The 11,469-nt window shown below is 39.4% G+C and overlaps 1 protein-coding gene across 1 annotated transcript in view; it reads right to left on the reverse strand.

Annotated features, from left to right (window-relative positions):
* Positions 1–11,469, reverse strand: part of CCSER2 (coiled-coil serine rich protein 2) — a 60,788-nt gene extending 49,319 nt beyond the window's left edge. Inside the window, exons 1-2 of the mRNA XM_057368370.1 lie at positions 11,408–11,469; positions 10,554–10,722 (exon numbers count right to left, since the gene is read on the reverse strand). The gene's annotated coding sequence lies outside the window, so the exon portion shown is untranslated. The remainder of the gene's footprint in view (positions 1–10,553; positions 10,723–11,407) is intronic.

An 11,469-nucleotide genomic window follows, 5' to 3' on the forward strand; every position in this document is an offset into this window, starting at 1 on the left:
TTTTTTTTTTTTTTTTAATATTTACCCATTTTGAGAAAAAAACTTAACTTTTCAACTGTGTTACAATTATTAAGTTAGAAAGTTAAGATTTAATTTAAAAAACAGCTACAAATGTAACACAAACCCATGGTCAGAAAGTAAACCTGCAAGAATGTTAATGTAAAATGTGACTAAAAGCTAATTTTTTGAGATTTTTTTCAGTTTCTCCAATGTCTAAAGTATAGGAAATAATCACTCATCACGCATCCTGCCACAACATTTTTTCCCCAGACCCTACTGATATCACAAAATCAACATTCTTTGTATGGAAACTGTAGTCTGCTTTGGAAATCATCTTATTCACATACAAGACCTGAAGCTCAGTGCAACAGTTGCATAAGGTCAGTGTCAGTAAGTGAATTCAAAAGTTCTACTTATTCAAAGTACAGAAAGTATCTTGTGCAACCATAGCAAGCTTTATCTTAAAGTGAGTCATTCCCCAAGTTGGAAGAGCTCACTAAGAAGTACTGTAGACAAACTTGAAGGGGCATTAAATCCATGCAAACTGAAATGTCCCTAGGATTTTGTCAGTGAATAGGATGCCCCAGAGCACTACCTCTGGAAGCAGATCTACATTACAAAGACAGAAAGAGAAAGGTGCTGGACACAGGGCATTTAGGGGCTCCTAACCTGTGAAAACATCAGAATCCACATTTTACGACTGGTATGCACATTTTCATTTTGACATCCTGACTTTTCCAAAACTCAGTGAATTCCTGCACACCAGAGACATAACCCTCACCCAGGTGTACAAAGGGCACAAGTATTTCCCTCCTGGGAACAGCAGAACATTTAATTCACCGTACATGATACCTGCCTGCATGTGGATTGAAGTGTCTACTGTTAGACTTCTTGCCGACAGTGTGCCTGAATCCCTTGCACAGGAAAATATCATCATGCTTTAATGTCAACATCAAAGATATTTACTCCATGTCAACTACATACAATAAACTACAACTTTCCTTTTAATAACGCCATGAATATAAAATGGCCTTTAATATCCTGATGAATTCATTCCCAGCAAGCATCATACTGCAGATCCCTCAGAAGATAACCCAACTCKAAAGAAAAGGCAAGTCTTGTGAAGTAAAATCGTCCAAATTGAAAAAGTTAAATTAAAAAGCTGCTAATTTAACTTTCATGCTTTATGGATAATTCCCTTTTCACATCTGCCTGCCATCTCTTAGGTGACTGYAAAATTTAAATGAGGCCATTTAATTAGATTACTTTAATCTTCTACCAAGTGCTGCAAATTAAACTTGAAAAGGAGACCCTTCAGTTCTCTAGGAAGGGCTCTTGGTAGTTTATCCTTGATTAGGCAAAGACAATACATTATCTTTAAGAAAACTATACTGATAGCTTAGAACACTTGAGATAATTATATTAAAAGACAAACAATACTTGTCTCTATTTTATTAGCTACTTAATTATAATTACTATGTCACCTTCTTAAGTCCAGGTTACATTTGTTTCATTGAAATACAATGTCATCAAAAAAAAACCCACTAAAGTTTAACAGCATCATGTCTGGCAGGGTTTTTTCCAAAAAAATGAGTAATTTTCTTATTAAGTTCTCTAAAATATCCTTAATATTTACATATGTTTACTAGTAAAGATGATACTAGCCTAACAATGGAATTCCCTTATCAAGCAGAAGTGTAGCAACAAGTTAAGAGTATGATTTCAGCATCCCAGAAGATTCATGTTCAATACAGTTTAAATTTTAGCCTGCTGTACTATAAAGAAATTCAAAGTATTTTTAGACTTAAGCAATCTATGGATTTTTTTAAAACTGACATTTGGGCAAACAAGTTTTAAATTCTTTGCCTTGGGAAATACATTATCTAGTGCACACAAGTCTAATCGGGAATTAAGCTAATTATAAAGAGCCTAGCCTTATATAATGATCCAGGGAAAAGGAGTTAAAATCCACAGACCCACTCTGAAGTATAATCTGAATTAACTGGAAAGCTGCTACATCCTTACCTTCAAGGATAGTCAAGATCCTAGTGATAAGCAAAAGGATATTAATTCTCTCCCTCTTTGGTACTTTCTCTACAGGATTATTTACACCTCGACAAAATCCTGCACTGTTAGTTTCAATTGGCAAGCACAATATTTACTCTAATTGCATTCACAGTTTGTTTTCCCACCAACAGGAAGGCAGTTTCCTGTACATTATTAGCTTCTCAGCAAAGTCCTGTTTCACAACTGAGACTCAGTCCTACAGAGGACAGCTTAAAGATGCATATATTGGAAAGCTTAAGCACCTTAAAATCTGCAATCCCTATGATCCCTGCCACCGGGAAGCAAACAGCATTTTCCAGTTCCCGATTCCTGAGTGGGACCTAATTCCCCTTCTCTTGTCAGAGCAGTGTGGAATACTCAGCTGATGGATGAAACGCATCTGACAGACTGATGACAGGCCAGAGCAATTTCCCTCTGCCGATCTATTGCCATGCCAGCAGTTTCAGATCTGTGTTTCATTCACAGGGATTCTAGTGCACGTGTATTTCAACTCTGTCCCGTGCACAGCTTATAAAACCACCTCTATACCTCGGGGTTTTAACACCACAGCTTCTGTTTATTTATTTGTTTTTCTACTCAAGACAAATAGCATGTAGGTCTTCTCATCACTATCTTCACACCACTCACAAGCATAATTTCTTTTCTTAAAAGATGCAGTTAAAAATGCATTAGAGCAGTTATGTTATATTCCACCAGTGCAGGGAGGTATTGAATGGAAAAATCTGGGAGGCCCCTGATTCACAAGTTGCAAAAGGCTTCTTTAGCACACTCTTAAGAACATTGAAAGATAGGTAGCATGGCTGCAAGTCATTTTTAAGCTTTAAGAGGCCCACGGAAGCTTAACAGAATGGAAGAAACTGGCAAGAGATACAGCTGGCAAACACCTGCTCTGCGCATGACAAGCCCTGGGGAAATAAAGATCATGAATCCTTAGGAAATTGTGCATGCTGTATGAAATAAAATGAATCAGAATGCAACTAGAAATTCTGATGGCTMCAAGACTGAACTTTGAGCATTTACAACAGTCACATATTTTGTGTTGTTTACCATGCACAGACTGGTTTCARTTCAGTCAAAAGCACCACCTTCTCTCCACTCCAAGATCCAGTAGTATTTACCAGCTCTGCAATAAAATCCTCCAAGCCTGCCTTCCTTCTCCAGTCTTCAGTTTCCTCAAAACACCTGTTCTTGAATCAAYTCCCAATGCTTTATGAAGGCATCCATGAATTTTAGACTTGCTCCCTTTYCTATATCCCARCTGCCATGATTAACATMAGCTTCCTTGACACTCTGCCTCCTSAAGGTACCACAGTCAGGAMGTCTACCAAGAAATTCCAGACAGTGAGTGACTATTGTTCTATTTCTCTGAAATCACCTTGCTTTTCTGTAACCCAAGTTGTGAGATTCTGTTTTCAGATCTCAAGGCAGCTTAGAGATAAATCCTTTTCTGTTCTTCCTCCCTCAAACTTAAGAGGTTCTACCCACTTGTAAGGGTTGATTTATCAAACACCAAGCAAACCAGTTACAAAAGCTGCTTCTGTGCAAAATTCAACTGTCAAAACACACTAGGTCAAAAAACATGAGCAGAACACGATAATGAATAGAGATAAAGGGAGAAGAAAGCAAGAAATGCATCAGAAAGAGATTGGAGTTTCAGTATTTCTACCATTGAGCAATATCTTGAGTCAATACAGCAGAAAATGTGACATCCTTTGCCATCTCTAAAAGCACTGCTGTTATTCTTCAGAATTCTTAATGTTTGATAAAGCAAGAGGACATAAGCACTTAGTGCAGAAAAAGAAATAGGGAAATGCAGGTCTATTTAGCAGAAGAAAACTACCACAATACTTCCAGAACCCAAAGCTCCCTTCACATCCCTCAGGGCCACACTCAATTCACTCTGCCAYTAATGCTATTGACACAGAGTATCGGGCACCTCAAGGAAGCAAAAAAAAAAAGGCTAAGTCCTATCTGCCCAGGCATGGATGCTTTGCAATTGTTTGCCCACTTGTGCTTTTCACATTAGTAAAATAGAAACTATACATTTTAACCCCCAATTTTTACATAAAATCTTACCAAAACATCGAAACAAAACAGAGTATGAGTTATCATAAGCCCATAACTCATAACTCATTATGAGTTATCCTAAGTTATCATAAATAGATTTATTGAAAAAGTGTCATGAAAATTTTACCTACAAGAAAGACCTTTGCTAAACACCTGTTTCTCAAACAAGTAAAGCTGCCCTTATTTTTAACATTTTTATACAAACAGTATGTGAAAGTCAGTCAAGGTCCAGATGTTTAGGAACAGCTTCAGCACAAAAAAAAAAGAGGATTAAAGAGGATGACTGGGGGTACTCCCTGTATTACGCCCACTAAAAGTGAGTATCAGGATCTGTGAAAAGGAAGCAACACTTGACRGTGCAATTTCACATTCCTCTTAAGTGTTAATGCAGATTAGTATGGATTGTTCATAAATGAAATATGAAATGCAAAAACAGTTACTCTTTCCTGCATTAGTGTTAACAGCCCGACTGTTGTCAGGGACAGAGATCAGCTAGAAATTGGAATAAAGCAGTGCAGAGACACAACTCCTCTCTGAAGCTGTGATTCATCTSATGCATCCTCTTGGATAAAGTCATCAATTCCTTTCTTCAGCAGATCTTGTTAAACCTGGACAAGCAATGTYGAGTCTGTACCAGCAGACACAAACACCAGGCAGTTCCTGCATAACCAGCTCCAAAACATATGACCCAGAACACAGTGGCTTTCACTGGACAGCCCAAGAACACAAGGRCCCGATGATAAAAGCACTGCATTAAGTGTGCAAGAACACTGCAAGAGGTGGGAGGGGATACACTGCAATATATCAGAAGCAATTAACATAATCATGACCAATATATCTGGCTCCAATGCTGAAACACTCCTGATAGATGGAATTCAATTAYGTGGATTACTTCACTTGTTACTTTATGCAAGGAACAGCCTCTGCGAACTCAACCAATCCAAGAGATTCAACCTCAGTGAGCAAGTCAAGCTTCTTCAYTAGGGTTGCTCAATAGCTCTTAAACTATAAAAGATGCATTGTTTTCCACATCTTTGTTGGAAAAAGAAAGAGCCTTTACTTGCTTCTCTCTTTTATGATACTTGAAATTGTTACCAAATTTGCAGGGATAACAAACAGAAAGGGGAAAAACCGAAGTAAGAAAAGACAGACGCTGTCTGCCTGCCTTACAGTTCTAATGCCCYACCACAAAGAAGCCAAAATCTGTTAATCATTCACCAGCACCACCCCCCAAGCCCTCCCAAAAACAACCCCTAACAAATATGCTGTGACTATAAAGTGTATATTGATATCTAGATTCCTATGCTGCCCTAACACTTCCTTGCATTTAGCAAGATTTCTGTCCTGGAAGATTAGTCATAATTTTCTATATGCTTATAAGAGTACACAAATTTTGGAAAGACTCTCCTCTTTCCCATCAGTCTTTTTTCCAAGGTTTCTCAAACAGTAAAGTTTTAGTATCCTTACATGACTAGTAAGGAAGCAAATAATCAGAAACTTGCCTTTCTGAAGMGTTTTAAAGGTGGCATCACTGCTTACATTATAAAGGCAAATTAAATTTTATGATGTGGCTAAAATTACTGAAAAAAATCAATCACTTGCAGTTAAGAATTGAACCTTTCCACCAGCGAAATGCCAGATCTCAATCTCTCCTTAAAAAAAATGTGATTATGTCAGCATCAAAGCAACTGACACAAAGAGGCCACTGCTTTTGCTGATGGTATTAGTCCTTCAGCAACAGCATTTCACATTGGTAATTTAATCTGTTTTGTAAGAATAAATTTAGAAAGATTGCATCTGTCTCAAAAGCAATGTCCTACTGCAAAACCAGTAGGAATTACCTGCTCTTCTCTGGCAAACCTTTCACTTAAAAACAAAGGAGTAACCCTTTTTCCTTATCAAGTGATTCAAACACACCATTCCTATCTCTAATTCTTCTAGGAAAGATTTACTTCACACTGATRAGCAATAAACTCCAGGAGTTGGTTACCAGTTACTGTTTTCTACTTCTTACACAGTAATGCATGTTAGTAGTAATTCTACTTCTAAAAGCAATGAATGTTACATGGAGYAGTATTTTCTTACTGATAAGAACAGGCAGTCTGGAAGACAAGTGAAACTTGGTATACAACTAATTATAACTGGAAATATCCCTTTTTAGACTGCCATGTTGTCCATCCTACTCCTCTGGTTTGTTTATTCAACTGATGAATGTTCTCCATGAAAAAACAGTGAGCTGTCTTGAGCTAAAACACCCTTACAGTGCTACAAACAGATATTCTTCAATATGTATTTTGTAATGATTAAATAATGACTAATAGCAGAAACAATACTTCCTGTCTCAACTGCTGATGAACAGTTTAGCTRTGTGGGTATCATAAGATTAAGAATTTCCATGGGTTTAAATCTTCAGTGAGGCTGTGCTTTCCACCAATATGTAAGTTGTTTTTTCGCCCCTTCAGCCACATACACTCACTCTTTCTCCTGCTGCCTGAGTAAGAATTCTAAGGAGAGATAATGGAAGAGACTGCATGTAATTCATAGACTCACTGGTACTGGGATATCTTCCATAAGCCTGAAGAGGTTCACATGTGATAACTGAGCAAGATTAGACAAGATGAAGCAGAAAGAAGATAGAAAAAAAAGTAGTTCTGAGATTTTCTTTCCTACATACTGCAAATGCTATTTCAACACAGTTCAGTTTTTCACAGAAGATCGTGATCTTGAGACAAGAACATGTCAGCACATTGCTGCATATCAAAAAAGTAAATCATATTGCTAAGTCAGCCACTGCTGGATTAAAAAAAAAACAAAACATACTAGTAAAAGGACTGACAAAGAAAATCTTTAACATTGCTATCATCAAAGACAGACAGTGAATCCTGGATAAGTTGGAAATACTATATAAATCATGGTATTTCACTGTATTTGGATCATGGCACTTCAATGCCCAGTTTAATTCTCCATATAGTTCCACCAGTCAATTTTATTTTAGAGAGGAGGAATACAAAAATTCCATTATCTCCTGTGGTTGCCTTAAAATAAAAATGCAGCAGGGAAGGGATTATCAGGGCAAACACAGAATCTGACTTCCTCAACTTCCAACTGCTTTCAATTCATAGAATTTCTTAAATGTGATGCAGTTTGTTTAGATCACAGATCTCTTGTCCACTATTTTGTGAAACCTGTCCTTGAGCTCCCAAACTTTTTCTATCCATGACTGCCTTAAGCAAGGAGTTCCAGAGCCTCAATAACAATTCTTTCAAGGATATTTTATTGTTTTGCATATATTCCCAAGGAAAACTGGTAAAACTACCTGTAAACTCCCTTCATTGCAGCAAGGGGCCATTGATTTCTGCTCTCCTTGCTACCAAACAYACCAGTTTGTTTCATGTTTATGTACTTTCAACAAGATACTGTATCATTTGACGTTTGGCTTCTTTCTAACAACCACCCTTATTCAAAAACACTGCAGACATACAATGGTGTATTACAGATCAGCTGAAACTTGCTCATTTGTAAACCACATCTTCGAAGTATCACTTTCTTGCTATTSAGTTTCATTTCATTAGGGCTGGACTCAATACAGCTTTTGTCTGCAGCTCCACTGCGATAAATCAGTTCCCAGTCACAAATCCAAACTCTCTAAAAATCTTTGAGTACCAAACAACTCTGCAAGTATGCCACAGCATAACAAATACCAACGTGTTTTCAACAACAGACTGGCAGCCTCCAGGATTTTACCACGTGTTTTGTTTCCTACCAGTTTTCTGATACACCAACAGCTATATCAGAATGTACTTATCAAGGTCAGTTTGCTACAAGGTGGAAGACACAGATATTTGTTATATCCCCAGAGGTTTGCAACTGAAAGGGAAAAAAAAAAGATTCTCCAAGAAACYGAGATGTAACTTCAGTTACCAGTGACAGTTTGTCACGGGATCAGTTTCAGAGTTAGTAATTTATGTTTTATTTTACTCAAATTTACAGGAAGGTGATACATAACGTTTGTTTTGTTTAATCAAGATCTCAATGTAGTCATAATGAAGCTATATTTATACAAAACACCATTTCAGAAAGCTTTCATGATTAAAATACTTACACAGAGATTTTTGTTTTTTCTGTTTTCAACTCTGTTTGCTGATGGGCAAGGCAATGCAGGTTGACAGATTGTGCTTCYCTCCTCAAGTCTGCTACCAACAGCAGCAGCCTGGGCCTTGCCAAGTTTCTACCTATGCAAGTTTGCCTTACTGAGATGAAGGTTACTCAAAAGCCATAGCATCCCTCAATTCATCAAAAMCATGTATCATCATGGCTATGTAATAATTTTGACATATTAGATCAGAAAAAATTGCATTCAAGTAAAGCAAATCTTTAAAACAACTTACAAAAAGAATCTGATTTGAACTATCATCCAAACCCACATTGTAGTGATAAACCCTGCTCCTATCTAAAAGAAATTTTTTCAAATCTCCAGCTTAAAGCAGACATGGTATTATTGAGTCAAGAGAAGCTGGGACATTCAGTTCTCCCTGGATACTTCCCTTGCACTGTGTGTGTCACAAGCCATCTGGGCTGATTAGCCTAAAAGCACAGAAGTTCTTTGGCTTCAGGGAATAAATGCAGAAATTATTTGAATTTAAGGGTTATTCCTGATCCATGAGATTTTCAGCTACCTCATCAAAGTAAATCCTTATCATCCATTTCCTCTGGCTAAGAAGCCAAGCCTCCTTGCAGYGAGAACATTGCCAGCATTGCCAGTACTTCTTCAATAAAGACCATTAAAATGCACTCTGCAGAGCAGGACCTCAACTCAGCACAGACTAAGTGCTCATGAAAAACCCAACAATCCGCAGTGAAAAACACATTTTAGCAACAACTTGTGACACCAGTTCCTCATGTGACCCTGGATAAGCAAAAACCACCACTCTGAGGAGACTTTCTTCAATTCCTATAGGATACTGTCAGCAGAACTGCAATAGCTGAATCCTCCTTTTAGAACAGAGAAGGGCTACTGAGCAAAGTCCAGATCTCTGCAAATCCAGTTACTYTGGATGAAGGGGGAGACAACATTCTCAGAATTTCTTCCAACTTGGTAGCAGTTTAAGTGTGAGCTCGCCTGTGTGTCCCAGAGCTATGAAAAAATGCAAAGACCCTTCCTGACAAGTCAAACTTCATCTTGAGGGGWATTATTTAATGCTGTTGGGATTTTACTGTAACATAAATGTGTGCAGGTATCCAGGGATTTACATAATCTGTTTTTATTGCTCCAATTGAAACACAATACAGGATTTTAAACCTAATTATCAAAAGCACCATTAGTATTTTGATCTCCTTAGCATCCCTGTTGGCATGGAACTTAACCCTGCCTGAAAGCTTCTAATTAAGAAGATGGTGCTGCTGTTTACAGCGAATGGTGGCTAAAAGAGAACACAACCACTGCTGTTACATATATTTTATCACATTACTTTCTGTAATCTTAAATTCCTTCATCCCTTCTTAATTCTGAGAGATCCACACTTTGGAACAATTTCAGGCAAGTAGTAGTTCATCTCCAGATTGATGGCATGATGGCTTTTTATCCAGAGATCCCGTGCCAACATCTCCTACTAACTGGTTTATTCCAAATAACCAATCCCTCTTAAAGGATGATCAGGTCCAAAAGTAATGGATTTTACYCCAATGAGCTTTTACATGAACAGTTCCATTAAACAGGATTACTCATTAGTATAACAATACATTAAATGAGATCACTATTTTAATTGAGACTATTTCTATGGTTTCAACAGCTTTACAGTTAAAAGACAAYACTGGGCAGTTTTTGGAGCCCAAATATTGATATTTCTATAATGAAAAGCACTATCCCTGAGTAAAAATTAAACCTTGACCTTAAAAATACCTTTTCTACTCTAAGTAGTATATTCACATAGATCCTTGGTTGACATTTAGGTAGCTGGTTATTTCTCATGTTCCATTTGTTAGGCCATCACCTCTTCAACTTGGAGGCATGTAATTCAAAATAGGCCCCAGAATTTAGTTATGTGATCATTACAAAATGAGAAAAAAATCTAGCCAATTTCACTATCAGCAAACAATGTAAATATTTACTGCCTCACACTAAACAGAGTTCTGTATATTTCTCTGCAAGAGAGAAATTTACTGAAGTTTCCCTGAGTATGTGAAGTAGTTCTTAATTACAAACATGTAACAAAATGAGAACTCAGATCCAACTTCATTTCACTTTTAATAATTTCGTAACAAAAAATTCTATTCTGCACCAATTCAAAGCCCACAGACACCAAGAACAAACCTGCTATAAACATGAAGTACTAACCCTGCAAGTTGCACCAATTCCCCTGAGAAGTGCTTTACATCTTTACACAACATACCAGACAGAGTACCAGATCGACAATCCTTACCTTAACTTGTTGTCTGGCCTGGACACTAACGCTCTGCTACAGCATAAAGTTCCCATGCAGTTTTGCTCTGTTAAACTGAAGACAAACAGCTCGACCTCCTCCAGCTCAAAGTTAAAGGCTGAGGTTGCCTACGTTTCATTGTGTGCCAAAGTACATTTGACAGCAGGCTCTGGGTGACGAAAGCAAAATCTCAGTGTCATTAAACCGAAATCACGACAACGTACAGAATATACCCTTGGCATAAATCTCAACAGATCACTGCTAAACTAGAAATGCCACTATTATAATTCTTTCCTACCGTTACTACATTTTTTTAAACTGTTGTCTTTGAACAAACACATACTGGGTGCTTTTGCTTCTTCCCCTTTTCGGATACCAGCCCTCGAGATACGAAACATCACGCTAYAAGACCTCTGCGACCGGGGCTCGCAGCAGCTGCTCCCAACGCACCTGCAGGCGCGCCTCCCCGAACACCKAATTAAATAAAGGACGCACAAAGCACCGCAGAGCGGGCACCGGGGCGCTCCCGTTGCCGGGCCCACCGTGCCGGGCTGCCCCGAGCCCGTGGCAACGCGGGCGGCTCGCCCGTGACATTCAGCCGGCGCGGAGGTGAGCGCTGCGCCCGCCAGGAACGCGCAGGAGGCCGCTCCACCCGCCCGGCCGCCCTCCCCCGGCCTCCCGCGGCCCGCGCGGCCGCCGCTGCCGCAGCATCCCCGGCCGAGCGGCGACCCCCGCCCCGGCGCAGGGCGGCGGCTCAGGGAGGAGGGCAGCGGCCGCTCTCCGCCGGCAAAGAGCCCCCGATGGGAGGGCGGAGGCACAGCGCGGGGGTAGCGGCGCGGCCGCCCCGCACTCACCGCCGGACGGCGCGGGCCGCTGTCGCCTCCTCGGGCAGGGCCGCTCCGCGCCCTCGGGTCCC

The sequence above is a fragment of the Malurus melanocephalus genome, unplaced genomic scaffold (assembly GCF_030028575.1).
Source record: "Malurus melanocephalus ecotype Western Australia unplaced genomic scaffold, MMel_1.1 scaffold_91, whole genome shotgun sequence".
Taxonomy (NCBI): domain Eukaryota; kingdom Metazoa; phylum Chordata; class Aves; order Passeriformes; family Maluridae; genus Malurus; species Malurus melanocephalus.